The 22,886-nt window shown below is 40.1% G+C and overlaps 1 protein-coding gene across 1 annotated transcript in view; it reads right to left on the bottom strand.

The window, feature by feature from the left end:
• The window catches only part of LOC135300988 (potassium voltage-gated channel subfamily KQT member 1-like), a 413,931-nt gene that overhangs the window by 338,892 nt on the left and 52,153 nt on the right, over positions 1-22,886 (bottom strand). The gene's annotated exons all lie outside the window — the stretch shown is intronic.

The following is a 22,886-nucleotide window of genomic DNA, read 5'->3' as shown; positions in this document are numbered from 1 at the left end:
ATTCAAAGCTATTTCTGCTGCAAGTTCTCTTCATTATCTTTTCCTACATTAACTTGGTTCAAAAGCTATAAAGCATATTTAGCTTAAGTTGCAATGATCTAAAAGAAATTTTGTTCATGATTCCTGGTGAATCTAACACTTTCTAAGGAAGCTACCTATAAATTTGTATTCTGATCATCCTTGAAAGCATAGCACATGAGCTGACAGAGTCTAACTTGGAAAATGCATAGGATGACACATGCAAATTCAAGGGAAGAAAAAATAAGTGTGTGTGGGTGAATCACTAAAATTAAGCATCAAAACAAGTAAAGACTAAATAGTGCCACTGGTATATGCTGTGATAACAACCCACATGACAGAAATAAGAAACCTTGCCTCTTAGGAAATGAAATTGTTGAAATCTCCAGTTAATTCCCGAACAACACTTTAGCTGGATTTCATTCAAGTTAAAGGTAAATACTAAAAAGCCCACAACACCAGAGATTGCTATTGGGAGAGCCATAACCCAAGTGGCAAGGAATGAAAATGAAGTCCATAGAAAAGAATTATCAGTGTGATTGAACTCTGACAAATGACATAAAATGACAAAGCTATTTTATTTATCTCTGCTGCATTTAATCACAAATAAACTGTGTGTTTCCAGGGGAAACCCATATTTTCCTGGCACTGGGAGCATGAACTTCTGTGCTCTCCCAGCACTACTGAAACACTTTGGCTCTTCTAGAGGAGCTTGATTTTGTGAGACCTGCCAGTTCTGCATTTGTTCTGATACACATTTTTCCTGTAAGAGAACTATATGGCCTCCTACTTTGCCAGACAAAGCCTTGAAGCACACAGATCCCACATTTGAAGTATGGCTTTGGGAAGCACCAATCTCTGAACAAGTAACATGGCACACGATCACGTCTGCAAAATTCAGCTGGGGGAGTTTTGGCTTCAGCTACAGTTAGGTTTTCTTCATAGGAGCTTAGCAAAACTTGGGAGTGTGCCAAGGCAGAGCTTAAATCACTGTGCCCATAAAAGGCACATCAGATGAACAGGAAAACTCTGCATTGCTATCAATTCCTACTCCACGATGAACTGCTGAAAGGGTCAGAGCAGAGTCTAGTTAACTCATGGCAGTTTGCCTCCTTCATAGCACTGCACAGATACTAAAGTTACTGCAATGCATCTGCCATGAGAAGTCATAAGATTATATTTTAGTCCTGTCGTTTTAGGGATTTGGTCTGTTATTGCTTTATCAAACACCTCTCTGGCTCATCACACCCCTGTTTGCAATCTGCATCCAGGCACTCCTAAAGAGCCCAGAAAACCCTAATTGCTCACATTTGGCTTGCTAGCTCCTTTTCTGAGAAGTTTTCCCTACTGCAATGTGCCCCACAGCACGCTGGTTCTGAGCAAGGGAGGACGACAGCAGGAGCCAGTTTCCAAACCTTTGTGTCCTCACCATTCCCATGTGCTGTGCTGAGCAGCTCTGCTGCTCCTGCAGGTGCACCTGGAGCCTGCCCTCTGACCAGGGACCTTCTGCTGGGATGTGGGGAACCCCACCCTGGGATTTAACAGCCTACACAAGCAGGACAAGCTTCTGTTGTGCATTTACATAAGGCAAAACACTCAAATTTTCCCTTTGGAGAGGACTGCTGTGATTATCTGCAGGAGTCTTGTTCCCCAAGGAGGGCACATTTCATTCCTGCCAGCACTTGGAAAAACACAATGATGTGATTATGAATTCCACACAAACAGGAGTTGTGTAACACATACTCTGTAGTTGATTTTATCAGCTGAATGGAACTTGTGCACTTAACTCCATAAAATTAAGTATTTGGGTCACGTCTTGGAGGTTGCCTCACTGCTTCCCCTCTGCCCTCCCATGGTCAGATCCATGGGCAGAACCATTTTTGCCATTTTGGTTGCAGACTAGATTTATCTCAAAAGTATTAAGAGAAAAAAGAGCTGCTCACAGAAGTGCTGCTCTAATATATCAAAATAAAGCAGAAATCACAGCTCTGAGGCTCATCATATTTGCATGGTGAGATTTGAGATTCCCTGCTACTCTCAGAGCCACTTGACTCAATTCAAAGCATTAGTTTTGGAAAGTATTAAAGCTATCACCAGAAAATACTTGTTTTATCCATGCAACCCTAAAAAAAGTTGTTTAATACTGATTTCCCTCTATGCTTTTAGAACTCATTCATTTTATGTGTTTCTGCTTTAAAATATTAATACATGAATAATGTGTTCTGGTCCCTAAATGAATACTAATGGTAAATGCATGTAACACATGGTATTTTCTAAATATTTTCTGTCCTTTAAGTGACTGTCAGAATTGTGAGCAGTTATTTTCTTATTCAAAACACTCATTCTGGAACCAACTCAGTTTTTGAAATTAACTCACTTTCCCTGAACTTCCAAAACTCATTTAGACAGCAATGTTCAGTCATAAATCAAAATTCCAAAAAATCACACTAAAAGGGACAATTTCTTTTTTAATGTCAAGAAGCCATAAGAGAAATAATTTCTCCTGAGAAATAAAGTAATTAATAATAATCATTCATGATAGTGCTTTCACTTTAAGGAAATATGGAGCATTATAATACATTCAACACATGGCAGTGATGCTTTCCAGAAATAAAAGTCCAAGTTGTAAGGCCCAGCTACTACAGATGGTAGTTTGTAGCAGCTGCAGCTCAAGCCAGAACGACTCTGTCTTCCCTCTCTATATTTATTTTCATAAGATTTCCTTGTCCAAACTGACTTTATGGGAATTAATGCCCTACATTTGATGCTGCAGAGTATTAAGCAGGGGAGGCAAGGAAATATGAAGAGGGAAAAGAAGCCATCCCTCCCTTCCATGTGTTACTACTTAGAGTATGAAGAAGCTGTACTGGTTTCATCATAAAATATACAATATTTTATGAGCATGAAAAGTTGGAAGCAGCAACTTGAAAATACAGAACAGTATCCAGCACACTACAACAAATTCCAGTGATGCCACAAATCCAGGGAGCCTCGAAACAGAGCAACTGATTAAATCAAACAGCATAAAAAAGTTAAGTTTCATATACTTTTAATTTCTAAAATGGTGAAGTAATAAAATAAACATGTCAAAACATAACCCAGAGGTATTTTTTGTAATATTTTATCTAACCTTAGAGCCCTTATCTATATTCCATTAACTTCTGACTTTGTATTACGGGGAAAAGGCAAGTACCCAAATTAGAAATGAAACAGCAAACATGACTGCACTGTTGTGGTCATTCCCAAACAGACAATGCCTCTCAACAGCAGGACAAAATAATGAGGAAGATGTTGCACTATCTTCTTAGGTAAAGAAAAAAAAAAAAAAAAAAAAAAAAAGTGCAGGTCTCCAGGTCTCTGTTCCTTCAGTGCCACTGTCTCCTCATCACTTTCAGATCAGAAGCAATTAAAACCCTCTCTCTCATAATGCCAGGCTGCTCTACTCAGTACCACCAATGCACAGGACATAAACATATGATTTAATTTCATATGTAAGGCTGCATCTTGACAGAAGATCCCTGGGATAACCATGCTTCCTTTATCTGCAGGCATGAACAGCCTGTGAGATCACACTGCTATGTCTTGTCTACTTTCCTGTGTCAGGAACTTGTATCACCTCACTAAAAATACTGAATTTGTAAAGCTGGACACAGGCAAACTGGTTTGGGGCTGAGACTGGGACATCTCCAAATTCCCACTTTTCTCAGAAGAATAAAGGAAAGTCAACAGCCCAGAGGCCTGGAAGTTTCCGACACCTCAACACCAGCCTGCTTTTTAAAACCTCTTCAGCTTTCTTTTAGTATCATTCATCTCAGCAGGCAAATGGCATTTGAGCTCCTCTGAGGAGTCACGTTGGAATAACACAGTAAAATAGCATTAGCATGAAATTTTGGTAATTTCTTTACCAAAATTATAAGAGTTTTCTTCATTACCATGTGAAGCTACAGTAGTCTCAGGAGTAGTGTCAGTACTACTCCAAATAAAGATATTTTTACTTTATTTTTATGTAAAACTGTTACAAATCCGAGCATCTGAAGCTGTGACTTTACATCCTTACCACACACTCAAATGTAAGCCATCTGCAAATGCCACATACTCACTTTGTCCCATACACAGCTCTTACAGCTACAAGTACAGTTAAAAAAGCTCAGGCTATTTTCTGCAGCTAATTTTACGCAGCTAAATTTATTATCGCTATTCAAGATGTGGCTGATTTAAATTCACGACAATATACAAGAATTGCATTTTGCCCCCAAAACACCCGCAGAATCACACCAAAATTAATTAAGCAACAGTTTGCAAGGAAAAAATAAATAAAATAACATTTGAAAAGGTGAATTGAGGAATAAGAATAAATTTGTATTGCTGCAGACACATTGCTAACTCCATGCAAAAAGTGTTGAGCACTTTTCCTGCTGTAGTTACAGATTGGGCTGCAAGTGTTTTAGATAAACTTCAACATCTGGTTTCCTGTGTATCTGATTTGAAACAATCAGCACTCAAAATGCACTAATGCTGCCTTTATTTGTTGTACATTCTTTTGTTTAGATAAGCCTGCAGGCCAAATTACACACTGCCTTACAGCCCCTGGAACTCAATCACTCATTTACAGGGCTGATGGGACAGCACAGGGATGTAAATGAATACCAACACATTACCGAAAATCACAAGGGCATGTAGCACTGGAAAAATGCATGTAGTGCTGGAAAACAGGCAGAGAGAAACAATTAAACATACTCTTGAATGCAGATGAGGATGTGTTATCTACCCAGCTGCCTGAACATCCTTTTCAGACCTAGGACAGAAGAAGGATGCAACACACACACACAAAACAAACAAAAAAAACCAACCAAACAAAAAACCCAAAAACCAGCAAACAGAAAAAATCCACAAACTACAAACCAATCAAAAAAAACCCCCAACAAACTCCAAACATTTTCTACCTCATCATAAATATGTCTATTTTAGAAAACTTATCTCACAATCAACTTCTTTAAAGGCAGCATATCAGCCTAAAACATCCAGCTGAATATTCTGCATGGGATAACTTGTAGAGTAAGCAAGAGTCCATTCTGCTGGAGCTGTGCAATCCTTGGCACTCTCTGACAAGCAGGTTTGTTGGTAGACTCAAAGTGCTCAGGGCCCAAGTGCACAAAGAGCTGCAAGGATCCTACACAGATTGGACCTGACAGAAGGGAACTGGAGATGAGTGGAGCCCAGGAGAAAAGCCCTGCAGTGCTGGTGCCTCTCACTATCTGCTCAAATAGCCAGCTATAATCTCTACTGGGTTCAGCCCAGCCCCTTTCAGACCCAGCAAGGACAGATTTTCCTTGCCAATTTAATGTGAAAAACCTTTTTAAATGCCTATTGAGTGTGCTGTGATAAAAGCATTCATAAAAACACGGAACTAAAGCCACAAATCTAGACATTTTTAACTTTTGTATTTCTGCTTGCATTATACCCATGATTGGTTTTCTGTTTTCTTCATGGGAATGACTCAATAAAAGGGATGGGGCTTGGAGCACCCTGGGCTAGTCAAAGGTCCCTGCCCATAGCAGGGCTGGAATTGGATGATCTTTAAGGTCCCTTCCAATCCAAAGCATTTGGGACCTTCTAGCCTGTTCAGCTGAGTAAGATGGAAGACAAAAGTTTTGTTGTAAGAAGTAGAGGCTTTAAGGGCATTTCCATATGCATGGGAAAAGATCTGTGGCTGGCAAGACTCCTGAAATGCCATATCCTGTCCCTTCTCTTTTAAGAAGAAGCATCCAGGCAGTTGGACCATGTACAATCTACAGCCATGCAGTAAATATTCAAATTCTTGACCAGCATGCACTACAAAATCATGGCTTGGCTTGGAAGGGCCCCAAAACAAAGAAGACAGGTAAACAGGCAGCCTGGAACTGAATCCTGCAGCAGTTTCTCGTTCTCAACCTAATTCACAGAAATCTCCCATCTCTTAAAATACAGGATCAACTTTATTTTAACATTTCCTCTCTCTCCTAGGCTCTGTTCCTGAAAAAAAAAGTACTGTCCTTTTGTTTCTTATGAAAGCTCTTTCTTCAAAAGATACACAAAAAAAAGTGGACTTCCAAACTCCTTCAGGTCTGTGGGGGTGATGTGGAGGGTATGAGTGGGTAAGGTCTGAAAACACATTTTCCTCATTGGCTAGGGAAGGGAATCAGAGACACCCACAGAGTGAATGGCACAGTAGATATATTACCAATGCAGGACAGCCCTCAGCCAGAGAATAATGTGTAATGACTCCAATGGTTTCAGAAGGCTGAACAATTGCTTTATTAAGGGATACTGTATTGTACTATACTACACTATAGTCTATACTAAAACTACACTAAAGAAAAACCTGTGACCCTTACCAGACAGTCACGACACAGCTTTTTTCCAATTGGTCAATCAGTCCAAATAACCATCAGCAGCATCCAATTAACAAATCCCTTTCAGTGAATAATCTCCATAACACATTCCACATGTGCAAACAACAGGAACAGCAAATAGAGATACTTGTTTTCTCTTTTCACTCTGAGCTTTTCACTGCCTTCCCCATGAAAGAATCCTGGGAGAGAGAATTACATCTCTCTCTGTTCAAAGAGTATGTGAATACCACAGTATATTAATAAATAGCTATCAAATTATGCCTCATGGCTGCAGCAGGAAAAACAGAGAAATGAGCTGTTCTTCATGATCTCCTGAGTTCCAAACGCTGCCATAGCTGGTCCAGGAGGGATATGACCAGGACACCTTTGGGAAAACATCTAACTGGACAAGTTGCATACAAATGATGCCAAGAGAGCAAAGTTTTTCTATATTCTACAGCAAACTATTCTGACAAGTGTTTCTTTATTCTCTTAAGACTTTGTCTGTTTCTTTTGCTTATCTGACATGATCCTTGTGCCCACAACTACTTTTAACATGTTTTTGAGCTGGAGATACCATCTACACCTTTGAACATGGTCAGAGATCAGCTCTCCAAGACCAAATTCAAGTCACCAATATGGATGCATTTAACTTTTCAAGACTGGAAATACTTGACTGTTCATTCAGTTATTCTGAAGAACCAAATTTACAGCAATAACACTGAAGAAAAATAAGACAACAATAGCTTTCAAAGTGATCCTTCTACATTGCTCGCCTTTTTTTTTTTAATAAGGACAAGAAGAACTTGACCTTAAACTGAAACAATTAATAGTCAGTGAAATGTAATTTGGCAGCTTGTTAGCTCTGCAGGGAGAGCTCTTAACACATACAAACTCTTAGAATTACACATAGGGAATGTATCATGTAATATAAATATATAGAGTTACATTCCATTATGGGATTCAGAACTGCCATTATAGTAGAAGTGTTTATTTTAACAAGGAAGTACAGTTTTAGTGTGGCTATTAAAGAAAATAAACCAGTCTGAAAACATTTTTATTTTTCATGACTGTTAATGGTCAAAGCATACAAACTGCAGTGAGAGTAAAACCAGAAACATCTTCTGAATTGTTGTCAATGTTTTGACTCACAAGAACACAAAACCCAATTATTGTAATTACAATGAAAAATGCCACAATTATTTGCTGGTCTTATGCAGTTCTTGCCCTCCCACAACTAAATCCTTGTAGAAAAATTTCCCTATCTACTAGTGTTAATCATGAATTCAACACAGACAATATTGTTACCAACCTGCCTGTTCCACACTGAAAAAAAAAAATCTGTAAATTAAAGTAAATCTTAATAGTAGAGGAAATAATTTCCATGTTTGTCCTTAAGCTCAAAACAAGTTCAACAAAATAATTCACAGCTGTTGACTGCACTAAATGAAAACTATTCCTAACTAAAGCTTCAGATGTTATTTCATATATTCCAGGTGTAAAGAAACAACATTTTATGGGAGAATTCTCTACTTCAAATATATTTGCTCCAAATACTGACATTTAAAATCTTGACTGTGAGGATATTTTAGGTAGGGCAGTAATTTGAGTAAGAGTCCAAGCTATAACTGTTAAAAAGATAATTCAAAGCGGCCATTATTATGTGTAACCAATGCTATAAAAATTTTGACTGACAGATCTACAGATTATAGAATGCAAACTGAAACATCTTATAAGCACAAACCCCCCCTTACAATAAGTTATCTTCCTGCAAATGCTGCAAATTAACTGATCATATTTTATTTAAAATTAAATTCATTTTAAATAAAATTTAATTCCATCAATTTAATCCAATTCTGTACTTCAGGGCTCAGTGGGGATGTGTATCCTTTATTAATGCCACATTCCAACTTCCTCATGCTGCTTATTCAGAACTTCCATTAGAAAATATTTGTTATTAAAGAACTTTAAAAAATAGCCTAAAGAAATTAAGCTTTTGCTGCTTCCACTAAATTTCAAACGTTTTGAAACTCAGATTCTGAGAAAACCCAGAATAGTTACATCTTCTACACTCCCAATAGTAATTTAAAAATTTATATGACAAGGGAATGGTGATATTTAAAACTGAGACACAACCCTGAGGTGGAACACATGCTCAGTCAGAGAGCTAAAGTCTCTTTTTACTGATGACATTGTGGAGATACATTTGTTTGTGCCCTGCAGCTCTTGGGACTGAGGGTGACCTCTGGCAGCAGGCCACGGCTCTTCTGTGACACTGAGAACCACAGAGATGTCAGGAGACAAAGCCCTTCTCTCCCTCCTCCCAGGGACCTGCACAAAGAGGGAGGAGAAGTTCACTCTCAAACACACCCTGCCCTTGTCAGTGTGAGTGCCCCTCTGTCCCCATGGAGTGCACCTGAGGGGACACAGAATGCTCCTCCTGAGGAGATGGGTAAGGAAGCCCTGAGAAGCAGAGAAGTCCTGCTGGTGCTGAGACTGCTGAATACAGGCCAGTGCAGCACAGACTGACTGTAGATTCTGACAGTCCTAGAGAGAAATCTGGATGAATGCTGAATTTCAGGAGTGACTTGACTGAGATCAACATCTTTAGGGAAAGGAGATATTGTACAAATTACAACAGATGTGTTTTCTTACCCCAGAAGCACCATTACAAGGCTTTGGTTCCATCCAAGCTTCTTTAAACCACATCAAATCATCTTTGCCACGCGTGAAAATAACATGGCCCAATTCTCATTCTTAGTGCTATTAATACTTATAATTCTTATTTTTATGTAAACATACCACTACAGATGTTGAACTCTAACAGAGCCATCAGGGGAAAACCCAACTTCATGATACCATCTTGATTTCCAACCAAACATTTTAATTTTAACAACAGCAAACACAACAAAAGAAATCACCTTTTGGTTTCTAATCCATCCATCCAAATCCATTAGTTTTTTAACCAACATCCAACATTAATTGTTTCAGACACATTGCCAAGACGACAGAAATTGCAAATATTTTTAGGACAATCTGCTTTGTGTCACTAAAAAACCAAAGATGCTCTGCTATCTGTTGGCAGGCAAGCCCTTGCAGAATATTCCCTTCCACTTTCTGTGACATTAAAGATTTAGATACCACTCAGTGTCATAATTTGGGTGGAGAATCCAAGCAGTGAGTTCCAAGCTCCATCTTGTCCTATAATATCTACTACAATCATATCATAACTGGAATAAAAGTTACTCTAGAATAACTTCGTTAGAGCACTTAGATATTTTTCTTTTTAGATTGTAAAAGCTCACAGAAAATTGTTAAGTTGCTGTTTTAAGTAAATCCATTTAAACAAATCCATTTGTGTCTGAAATAAGAGATGGCTCAAGATTGATCTTTTGTCCAGCAAATTGAATATTTAAGACTCCTTAAGTATTCATTCAGTAGTGACTTGAAATAACCTTTTCACTTCATCTATTAAATGTGGACAAAATGATAATTCATTACAGATGAGCATCTACCTTTTTTGGTAGGTGTATTTAGGAGGTAGTAGGATTCCATGGCCACCCAGATGCAGAGTACAAGCCATCCCAGGAGGGTACGTACCACTGCCGAGACAGAAAAACCCCAGCTGGGGTGGCCCAATGTCAGATAATAACAGACCAGGACAAAGAACTGTTCCATGCACTGCCTTGTCTCCAGCTGAGGTGAAAAGCAGATGCTCAAGGAGAGGATAAACAGGCAGTGCTGGTTTCACACAGAACTTCCTATGGGCTGCACTTTCCAGGACTGAGGTGGTATCCAAGGATTCTTGATGGGGCTTCTGACACAATAAATTTGTTCGCATGGCATTCAGAAAATATCAGAATTTTTTTACACTGATTTAGTGCAGCTCTGAATGCTCACTTGTCCAGTGCATGGAATATTCATGCAGTGGCCTCCAACACTGTTAATATTGCTGCAGGGACAAAAAAAAAAAAAAGCAGCACTAGTGAAGCAGCATGCCACAGCCCTAGAAAGGCAGGATCTAAGCAAAATTAATTTCATTCAAATAAAGTCTCAGAGCAAGGTGTTACAGACTCTGGAAATAGCAAAGGCACAGCCCAAAAGATAAATTACTGCTCAGGGGAGGATAATGCACAGACTCCTATTACAACCCCAAAGCACTGAGAGCCAAGACTGTCACTGCCATTCAGAGCCTTGGCAGCACAAATGTTTCACCCAAGGATTTGAGAGATTTGGTTTCAGATCAAGAGGGAGAAATTAATGTCTCATTTCCCACCTCCCCCTTTCCACTGATGCTCACGTGCAGTTATTTCCTTATTCTAAGCACTATGTTTTGCTACTGGGGACACCTCCCAGATGTCCCCCAAACTGGTGCTTTATGAGCTGCCTTTGCTATAAATGCTTTAGTGTTCTCTTATCCAGATTTGGATAAGGCTCTTTCCCTATCTGAGAGCCAGATTTAAATGGGTGGGAAGTTACAAGTGGCTGGAACACTTGGTGGGTGTAAAGCATTGACCATTTCTGGCTTTGCAAAGGTTATGATGATGATGGGGCTTGCTTACATGACACAATCTCCCCCAGTACAATGTCTTCAGACAGCTGGCAGAGGAGTTAACAAGATAAACATTGGAAAAATCTCTGACAATTCCATCTCATGCAGAGAAAAACTGCCTGGCCCAGGCACAGCAGCAGCAAAATGCAGAGAGGAAAAGGGAAGACTCTGGATGTGTCACTGCACCCTAGGAAATGGCAACACGAAAACCCCATTCATTCAGAGCTGAGAGGGGAGATGTGGAAATGAAAGAGGAAGCAGAAGAGAGCATCAGAGCTCCTTAAGAAGCCTCATTCTGAATTCAATTCTTCAAAAAGTAAGCAATAAACTTGCTCAAATTTCTTCTTTTTATTAGAAATTACTACTGAAACAGCCTCTTAATTGACTCCTATTTAAATTGCCTCACGCTCCAATTATAAGAGAAGTCCAGGAAGAATTTCAGCTCAGGCTCTTTCCACTTCAACCAGTTCACATCCAAGACTGGCAGACACTAATGCATTAATTTATCTAGCAAAGAACACCCTTACTCTTTTAAGGAGACTGTAGAAGTTAACAGCAAATAATGTAAGTTGAAGGTATTTACCAGGCAGAAGCCCCACAAAAGCCATCATGACCTCCCCCAAGTAGATATCTAGCTAAAAGTGACTTTGCTCATCTGACCTGTGAACTGACCTAACTGTGCTATCAATCAATGTGATTTTACCTCACTAGAAACAGTGCAACCACAGAACTTCCAGAGATCCCATTTCTCCAGGAGAAAAAAAATCAAAACCAGAAAAGCAACAACACCCTATTTAACACACTTTATCATGGTCAGGCAGGCTTGAGTGTATATTTTGCATGCTTTCTGCTCATCAGGATTTTCAAATTCACTCCTGTAAAGCCTTCAGCTGCTGGACCACTGCATACACCAAAATCCAGTGCACACTCTGTCCTCTCTCCTTTACAAGATTATAGGAACAGGAGCCAACCTGAGCCCCTCACATAAACAGCAAGAGAAACTTGTAGGCTTTATCTAGGGCTGCCCTTGGTCCAGGACAGCTCATTCAGCACAAGTTAATCTTGGATAGACCCAGGTCAACCTGACCTTAAAGGATCTTAATTGGATTAGTACAACCAGCTCTAGATATCCCATTGCCATGGTCTGATTCACCCCATTAAAAACAGTATGAAAAAGCCACGAGCAGCAAACACTGGCATTATGCTGCTTCAGGTTTGTTGGGTTTTTTACAACTGGAATCAAGTTCTGAGAGCTCAGCACAGTATAAGAGTTAAAGGAACACAAACAGACCCAAAGGGTCAGACCATGGCTGCAGTTTACATACTCATGAGGCAGATCCAGGACAAGGCTGTGTGCAAGCCAGAATTCCAGGAATTAGTTATCAGAATTGCATTACAGATGTTCTCCTCATAATTCACCTTACCCAAAGGGGAAAAAAATATTCTTCTCCTTTTACAGGGAGAAGTAAATCCATGTCAGCAAGGATGAAAGAAAGAAAATCCAGGAGCCTTTTTTTTCCTTTATGGTGGATTATCACTATTACAGATGAAAAAGACAGAAATAGGATCTAATTAAAATAATACACTGCTTTAAAAGCCACCAGCACTGCTTTATATTCCCAAGCTGGCTACTTTCTGTTGTGTTTGGTAGAATTAATCATGCCTTTATTCTTTCCATAATACAAAACAGGAGGTGCCATAAAGGAGTTTTACCCACATGAGCATGGAAGGGAAAGTAGGAGAACTCCCTAATAAAGGAAGAAGAGGAGAGAGGAAGGGGTATCCCAGGAATTAATCAACTTCCCCCACTTCTATGGGCTTTACCCCAGAGAAATTATGGCCAGGGCACCTGGGATATTCACTGCAAAGTTCTCTGAGTAGAACACTAAGAAGAAAGAGCTTTTTCCAGAGACAGTTACTCACTCATGGTTTCCAAAGTGGTTCTATTAAAAATATATATGTTCTTCTGCAAGTGAACATGATTTATATTTGAAAAAAAAATACTGAATTTTTCCAACTTTACTAGGAAAGAAGGAATGCATTGTGAACACAAAACATTGCATGCCATTTTTCTGTGTATCTCCGAGTGGCTCTTTAACAATGGTTTCCATTTTATTAAGTATTACTATGCAAGTCAGTCCTGAGTTTTATTTAACAGAAAATTCAGCTAAAAGCAGGTATCAATAGTTAATTGTAAAAGTCCAACACCCCAATTCTGCAGGAAAGACTAAGACTTTTAATCAAAACCACTCCCAGACAATCAGCTGAAGCTTTTTACAGCCTCAAAATTTACTCATAATTTAACACTGCATTCTGTCAAAAATGTAACAAGGACAAATTGCTTCATCAGTTGTAGTCAAGCAATGCTAAACAGCTCAGAATTTGGCCCAATATTAATCAATACAAATAAACAGTATTATTCACTTGGAAATTTATTAACTCTGATCAATAGATTTCATACAACAGCTGCACAAAATCAGCCAACGATGCAACCTATACAGAACACTGCAAATATTTGCTCATTGGGAAATTACTGTTGTTTCCTTTTCTCTTTCCAAAAGATAACAATATTGCAAAACATCATTTGTCCAAGTATTCCAATGCTAAAGGTGCACCAGTTGTATGTACACAGCAGATTACTGGACACTCCAAAATTGAAGGGGAATCAGTTCCAGATGTTTTCTACTGATTAAATTCAGCCCGAGCAAGGTTAAGCAAATGACAAGCAGCTGCTTTTCTTTTTTGCCATAGTCATGACAAATCCCCTTACAGTTCTGAGTGACTCTAGCTGGCAGACATTGGGTGCAGCAACTTTTTTCCCTGAGTTTTCATGATTAACAGAGACTCTGAACAGCCTCCAGAGCAACAAACTCTTTCCACCTCCAGTCTGCCAGATAAAAATTGCAGATAAAAATTAAAAGGAAGAAACTCAAAAATAAAACCAAATAAAACAAATATTCTTTTGAAATACCCCAGTGATGTAAATCCTAAACCATAGACCCCTCTCACTGCACACACTACTCTCTCTTGAAGTAAGTCAAAGTGGAACTAAAGAAACATTAAGGTGTCACTAAACCAGGCCATGGCTCAATGCAACACTGGTGTCACCTTTATGACCCATCACTTCACTCCAAACACAGCAGAAACACTTTTTTACCATGAACAGAAGTTGACACAAAGCTTTACTACTCAGCCTTGTCTCCTATTTACCCTCAGCCATTCAGAGGTTTTTTCACACCTGATGGGATTAAACTGAAATAAAGACATTGTGTGTGCATGTGTCCTTAAGCAAACTGACAGGTCAGATTTTCCATCCCAGCATTTATGCTGAGCGGGGCAAGAAAGCATTTTCAAAGCACAGAACTTCCAAATTCTTTCCAAGGCAAATATTCCCATGGAGTTGTGGTTGGGAAGATCAGCACACACACCTAATATCCAAATTATTTCCCAAGCACTGTCTGTGACTGCAAAGAGCTTGCTGTGTTAAAAAACACATCAAGCAAAGTAAATTGCTTAGAAGTGGCTACACCTGGCTACTTCAACAGGGAGCAAAACCAAAATAAATTGAACACTCAGCCTTTACTTCTCTATTTTTCAACTAATGGTTATTTTATATGGACACAGCCCCCTCCAAAGAACCAGTGTTTATTTTGCTCCTAATTATAGAATCTTTTCAGCATTCCCAGCTGACATACAACAGAAATAAGCAAAATACATGATTTGCAAGACATTAATTCACTTGGATGAAAAGTATATTTTTAAGGAGTAGTAAAAGTGTATGTACTACTCCACCATCCAAATAAAAACAGTTTAAAAGGCCATAATTTTTTAGACACAATGCCCTCATCTCCCACAATAATGCTTTGCCATTTCCATCAGGAAAAGCCCCAAATTTTTGGCTTAAAAGTCGCTTTACGTTTTAGATTAAATCACAGGGCATTCACTACATTTGCTGCAAAAATCAGCTTTTCTTGCAAAAGCTGCCATTCCTGATTACCACTCCTCCTTGTTTATGCTGAGGATAAACAACTGTGCAGGCCCATGTTTAATCCTGCATTGACTAATTGCATTCTCCACTTCTGTAATGCTGTGTCAGTCTAAAAACACTTCATAAACAATTAGGACACACAAAATCTCCGTGACAGAGACAGGACTTATGTTCACGGAACAGATGATGCAACCCAAGCACAGTGAGTTAATTGTCTGCCCGGGGTCACCCCGAGAATCAGTAACAGAAAACAGGAATTCAGCCCTCCCTCCTCAGCATGGGATGAGCCCTGCACATCCAGCCTCAACACCAACACAAGGATTCCAGCAGAGCCTACCAAGATGTGTTGGAGCTTTGTCATTGCCTTAGAGCCTTGCTTTTAACCAATTTATTTCTTACTCCCATTAAGAAGTACCTGCTTCTCACCTTCAGTAGAAAGGCTCCATGTTGGCTCAAAAATGCCTTCACTTCCATGCAGCCACCAGGGAGCCCAGAGCATAAAGTTGTATGTGTGGAACATACCCTGGTCCAAATTCTGGTTGGGATTCCCCCCTCTCCGTGTTTCCCTTTTCTCATCCACTGCATTGCATGGATATGTGCCTTGCAGTTTGAAATTAAATTACTGCAGTTTGAAGTTTGGGTTTTGACACTTTAGACCACAATGTTCCATTTTCACACTGGAGTGAGACTGTTGCTACCTCCCTGAAACTGAGCAAAAAGATGGAATTCTGAAGTGGCCATAGTGAGAAAAGTTCAAACTGTGTAGCACATCCTTATCTGTGCTTTTAAGAGCATGTTCTAGAGACTGTTTTCCCAGACAACCTTAATTTATATATTAGTTCCCCATTCCCTGCTGCACAAGCTGCAGAACAATTTTTAATGTTAAAGCAAGTTGACTAATTAGAAAAATCATGGTCTTAAGCAGGGTTCACACCCTCCATAAAGAGGGAAACCTCAAATCCCAATTTCCTTTTTTCCTTATTCTCTCCAAGGGTGTCCTTGCTTCCCCAGAATGGTTTGGCCCACCTGAGCCCAGGCAGGACAAGTGAGGACAAAGCTGTCCTGGCTGCCTGGAGCCCAACACATCCCTCAGGACCACGAGTCAGGGAGTCATTTTTTCCACACTGTGGAATCACATCCCATAAGGTTAATAGTCTGGAGATGAGGTGAAGCAACTTCTGGATATCAAAAGTGTGGGGACAAATCACCACAGGGAATTCCTGATCCAGGATTAGGGGGCAGACACAGCAGGAGCATCCCTGGGGAAGGCTTCCAGAGTGCTCTCAGCCACTTCTGGGTCAGTCCCAACTGCATCTTGAATAAAAATTCCTCTCTAATCCACAGCCTGGACCACTGATGGGTTTATTTCATAGCACCCAAGGCAGAAATCTCTCTAAATGTATTTGTCATTTCAACAGCAAAACTCTGGTAAATGTTTTGTGAAGTATCATATTCCAGCAAGTTTTCTTCCACTGTACAGGAGCCTCAACCAGCTCTCTAGGCTATAATCCAGGTCCTATGTTTATAGACACACACAGATGATACAGGAAAAGGTGACTAAAATCAGTATTAAAATTGTCTTCTGCTTATCTCCTACTTAAAATGCACATTGCCACATCAGAGAAAAAACAAAACCCACTTGATCTGACATGATTGCTCATTACTAAATCACATTCCCTGTTACGTATGACCTTCCTACTGACTGGTTTGCTTGGGGGTGCTTTTTGTGGTTTTTGTTTGGGGTTTTCTTGTTTGTTTATTTTTCCTTCTTGAATTCCTACTTCCCCTAGAGCCAAGCTCCAAAATTGAATATATCTGGGGATTGTTCTCACACAAAAGGTGAGGGGAGAGAGAGCTGTTGATGGACAGGGGCTCAGTTCTTTTCTTCACAAGGGAAGGTACCATCATCCTCTCTCAGGGCCCACTCTTGAAATCCAGATCCAAAACTGAAACACATCATGGCTGCTCCTGGCAGAGGGAAGATTGTAACTCTACTTGTCCCAAGTACCTTTAGTACTTATATCCCACTTTACTTACTGCTTTACATATTCATATTCATTAAAAACACCATCCTTTATGCCCCTCATAGAACCCCCAGCTGGATCTGTCACCACACCCTGAGTCACCTCCTCAGGTGCTCTGCCCCACTCTCCTGCCTGGCTCTTTGGCACTCTATCCTTCTTGAGATATGCTAAAACCCCAAATCCAGGTGCACACAGCTGCTTCTCCAAACTCCTGGGAGATCATCTCATGCTGGGGCTGGAGAGGCACCCTGGGACTGCCTCTGGCTCCCCTTCTCCAGCAGCAGGGCCCAGGAGCCCCCCAGCAGCCAAAACCTCTTCCCACAGCAGGACCTGCCTCGTCCTCACTGGCCACACCTGTGGCTCTCCCTGTTCCATTCCCATCATCATCCTCACAGCTGGGGCTGTCCCATTCCCATCATCACCCTCATCCTCACTGGCCACACCTGGGGCTGCCCCAGCCCATCAGGAATGGGGTCAAAGCAATCACACTCCTCCTTCCCTGCCCACAGCTCCAGCCCTGCACCCGAGGTAAAGGGGAGGGACACAAAAAAGATATTTAGAGGGTGGTCCTTTCTAACAACACCCTTTTCTTTCTTTTTAATACCCTTGTCTAGCAGAGCCATTTACATTTTCAAACACACAGCTACTTACACACAGGGAAGAGCTATATTTCATGTGTCTTACCTATTTTCATTTAGATCTATTTTCTCTTAAATCTATTTAGACACAGATGCATTTACATATATATGAATTTACAACTGCATCTCATATCTATTCAGCTTTATCTCAATTTACACTTCTGTGTTTACACTTATGTATCTATTTAGACTGTGTCAGCTTGCACTTCTATTTGGATTATATATTGACACTTATTGCATAGAAAATCAATTTAGACCAGATATCTGTTTAGAGCTAAATATTTACACTGCCATCTAATTACACATCAGCCTGTTTAGATTTAGGTATTTATACACCCTTATATATAACCTCTATTGAGATTACATACATCATCTACTTTTACCCTGCAATGCAAAGCAAATGTAGGTGGTTCCAGCTGGACAGAAATTTTCTATTTAAAATCATCATCCAGCATCTCAGCAGCCTCCTATCAGTGGTGTTAGCAGCTCTCAGGCTCCTTCTGATCATTCCCTGGCTCCTCAGCTGTTTGCTTTGCAAACCCAGAGAGCTAAACCCACCTAACCTGTGCATCTTTTCCAGTCCTTTATCTTATGTTCTAACTTTATTTGCTCCTCACTGAGTAATTTTCCAAGTAATAGCAAGTGACACAATTTTTAGTGTCAATTTTAGCACATTCAGTGTTAATTTTCAGGGGACGGAAAAAATTATTAACCTTTCCTGACACCATTACTGCATTTACACTTCACAGTGGGTAACTGGGCCAAACTTTCATTCTACAAAGATTTTATCTCAAGCTTAGGCCATTGAGAAAAAGCTCACAATCCACCCAGATCATTCTCATCTTTCCTAAGTTTTGGAACAGTTGCAGACTGGGATATTCCTGTGAGTTCAATAAAGAACTCCTATGCCTCCCAAGTCATTCTGTGCTGGATTAGCACTGCTGTTAAATTTGCAGGACCTGAGGGATGAGGCTTCTCTGGCTGCTCTGTCCAGACCATCCCTGACCTGACCCTGATTTAGCTGTGGCAGCAATTTCTCTAATTGAGCAGGTGTCTGTATCTTGTTTTACTTCTGTTTATCTTTGTGTTGCACAACCACGGCTCCATATCTGCAGTAGTTATTTTAGTAGGATGAGACATTTACAACCAAATAATGACAGAGTTTACAGAAATACAGGCTGGGCAGAATATCAGAGGCCTTGAGAAGTGGAAACACAGGATGCAGTGTGTGAGTACAGGCAGGAGATAAGAGATGGGGCACAGGTTCAGCACTGGAGTCCCCCACAGCTATAAACAATTCGCTAATCGTCAGTGAAAATAAAAAGCAGTCCTGAAGCAGGACAAAACTGGTTGTAAGGGTAACAGAGAACAAATAAATTCTATTTCACACACATAAAAGGGAGCATAAGATAGTAAATTCTGATGAAACCTGGAGCTGCACAGCAAGGAGGAAATACGTCAAAGGGTGTTAGGAAACATTTGTAAGTGAGCCCAAGTGGATCCCAGGAGAAAAAGGAGAAACTGTCACCACAAACATCAAATTCCTCCCTGTTAAGGACATGAGATTTCAACAAGTCATTGTGTACTTCCCCTCTTCCTTCTGCAGCAAATTATACCCAGGAACTAAATTCAGCCTAACAGGCAGAATTTTAAAAGCAAGTTTAACACTTTTAATTGAATTTTTACTATAGCTGCAGCTTTTTCATTGTTAAGGGAAAAAACTCCAACCATTGCATTTGAGTCTCTTTTGTAACAATTAGATCTACACTAATTAGGTGAAGATTTCAGTTATTCTAGCACTAAATTCTAGTTCTATTTTTTATAATGTGTGCTTACCCTTTTTGATACAAAACACAATACAATCATTCTTAACCTACTTTCTACCATACCTTATCTATTAACTCAGACTTTCCATTCTTGAAAAAACCTTATTTCATTTCTCTCTTTTTTCCCAAGGCTGGCTGTCAATAGGTTCTTCCAATACAGATGTCATGAAAACCCTGCAAGGGCCTGCATTTAGTGAGAAGATTCTGCTGATTCCTCAAACATACCAGAAAAGAAACCCAATTACTGACTTTGTCATCAAGAGTAGATTTCTATGACAGGGTCTTGGACTTTCTTTCTTCCTTCTCTTGCCCTGAACCTCACACAGCAAGACTATGTATGCTCTGGATCCCAGAGTAAAAATTATCAGGGCTGCATCAGTACTGTGAAAGAGCTTATCAAAAACTTTAACATTTATCAGGTCAATTTATAATCTCACCTTAAGAAGCTGCTTCTGTGTCACTATTAGTCAACATGGTGACTCAAGACAATTTATTTGCTTCTCCGATTTTCTACATTTTTGATGTTTTGATGGTTACCTGAAATATTCATTTTGGCAGAAAAACACCTATGCTGGGGTATGCATAGACATTTTCACTTGAAATCCAGATCCAAAACTGAAACATTTTTCAACCCATGATTATTTTCCCCCCACTGCTGTGCTGATAGTGTCTAGGAAAATCCTGAGGCAGCTGCAAACACCTTCCCTTACACAGCACTGCTGTGGTCTCTGGGAACATCTGGTACAAAGTCCCTGCTCAAGTCTGGTGTGACCAGTGATCCAAGCCCTGGTCTTAAACCAGGCACAACAGGGAGTTGAATAAATGCAGAACAAAAATAAATTTTTAAACCTCAAAAGCTGCCAGATTTAATCAGAAGTAAGAGTGGGTTTGGCAGAGTTAGTTGTTCTCTTCCTGCACCTCCCCTCGCCCCATCCCCACCCCCAGTCCTGTCATCAACTTTGGCCATGAGAGATAAACCACAGAATTCACTGGAAGTTCTCACTCAGGGCAGCCAGGGCTGAACCAGTAAAGACTGAAAACTTTCTGGTAGAGAGGTGTTTCCACAATGCTCACACATGGGCAAGTACCATCAATACAAGTCCTGAACTGACAGAAAAAAAGAGACATTGAACAGCTCTGCACTGACCACAAATTCTCACTGCAAAGCCACCACCATTTGCTAAACCCACCTTCTTAAGAGCATGACATTTGTCAGAAGCCTGCTATCTGGATACTTTCTCATGCTGATTTGGTGCATGCCTTTATATTTATGATTTTCAGACTTACTGACAGTTATGCAGACTCTCAAAAGCTTTGGTGTTTGCTTTATTCTGTTAATTTTGGCCACATGTTTTTTCTCACCTTTCTCTCAGCTTGTCAGCACTGGACTCTCTGAATCCACTTCACTTAAAATGTTTGCTTCTTTATATGTACTGCAGACTGTAATCCATCTACACCAGTAAGGGAAAGCAGCCCCTTTTCCCAATGGGAAATGCAACCAGTCTCTGGGAAAAACCAGCTCATTTCCAGACAGGTGAATGCTGGAATGTCAGCATCCAAACTGGCATTACAGACAGAAGAAATCAACATTAACACTACTGCACATTTTAAATTACAGGGACAACAAAGGTAAGGGGGTCAGAGAAAACTGGAGTATCTTCCCCTCTCTTGTTAAAATTTGCTTTTGTGCAGTTTTGCTTTAAACTGTGCATACATCAGCACACAAGAAACTCCAAAAATCAAACAGAAAAGCACTGTGATAAACAGGGAATTTTATTTTTAGCCCAGCAGAGATTTATCACTATGAGAGTCTTGTGACTTTGACAAATCTAACAATAATGAGTTGTGTATACAACCTACAACAGCTGACAGAGAATAATACATTCCATCTGCTGGAGCTGTCCCAGGAGGCTGACCTTCAAGGCCTAAAAACTTTCAAATTTCTATTATTTTTCCTCCCTAATAAAAAGCACCATGAAACAGCCATTTGGTTCATTTTGTGAAGGATGCATTGTGGTGAATATCTAATATTTAAAGAGAAAACTCAAAATGCACCTAGAAAATTCCAGTTACACCAAAATGCTGTTTCCCTTTTCTATGGATCAGTGTCTGTGACCTGCCACTCACTCTTGCTCTTCTAATTAACTACAATCTTCACACTTGAGTGCCTTTTTTAAACCTCACAGGAATATTAAAGACGTCAGAGGGCTTGCACATGTCTTGTCATCCTGAAAAAAGACCCTGCTGCAGAGAAGTAGGTACCAGGATGGGCAAAAGTCCAGGTAAAGATTAATTTCAGGAATACAGAGGATACTTAAGGATATATTCCCAGGTAAGGATGACATGACTGAGGGTTTTAAATCACTACACAAAAATATTAAATCATACAACCTGGTATGAAATAGTTCCTTAGTTGAAGCAACAGACATCCATAAAAAAAAAAATACTGCACTGGAGGGCCACAAAGATGCTCCAAGGACTGGACAGACAGGCTGAGAGAGATGGGATTGCTCAGCCTGGAGAAGAGAAGGCTCTGGGGAGATCTCACTGCAGCGTTCCAGCATCTGAAGGGACTTTGTGAAAACACTGCAGAGGGACTTTTTACACAAGCAAACAGTGATAGGACAAGGAGAACAGATTGAAACTAAAAGAGGACTTAATTTGACATCAGGAAGAAATTCTTCCCTGTGAAGATGGTCAGGCCTTGGCACAGGGTGCCCAGAGAAGCTGTGGCTGCCCCATCCCTGGAAGTGTTCAAGGCCAGGTTGGACAGGGCTTGGAGCAACCTGGGAGAGTGGAAGGTGTCCCTGCCCATGGCCATGAGACTGGATGATCTTCAAGATTCCTTCCAACCCAAATAATTCCAAGATTCTTTGATCCTTAAGGTCCCTTCCAACCCATTCCATGCAATGCTATTCTATGACTCAGCATCACACTTATTTTATAGAACTTCCTAAATCTGTTTTAGCTTTTCCTTATTAATTTCTTCCTAATAGCTTCATTTCAAGAGGTTTGATTTCCAACAAGGAAACTATTATTGTGGAAGACTTTTGGCCTTTCCCTTACTGTAAGGATGGATAAATTCTGGGTGCTACAGATCATTTTTCATCAGCCACACCCAAAACCCCATACAAAGTGCAGAGGTCAGCAGTAATTTTTCTTTTAGGTTATCAAGTTTTTGTTTCAAAACTCTACCATTTTTGGTGAATAAAGGTGTTTCAGTATCCAATACATGGAGGTTTTTATTCCACACACACAGAACCCTCTCAGAAACCTTAATGTTGATCATCCCTGTTTTGTAAGGTTTCCCTTTTCTCCAACCTTCTCCATATAAATAAAGGAAAGCATTTTTGCCCAGCTTGGGAAGATCTGCCTCCTAAGCAAGGTTTGAGCAAGCCAAGAGTAAGATGGGTGGATGTGGATACATGAACAATTAGGATGATTCTACTTCCAGGAGAAAAGGTGTGTT

This window comes from Passer domesticus, chromosome 5 (assembly GCF_036417665.1).
Source record: "Passer domesticus isolate bPasDom1 chromosome 5, bPasDom1.hap1, whole genome shotgun sequence".
NCBI classification, from domain to species: domain Eukaryota; kingdom Metazoa; phylum Chordata; class Aves; order Passeriformes; family Passeridae; genus Passer; species Passer domesticus.
This window is presented reverse-complemented; position numbering and strand designations above follow the sequence as displayed.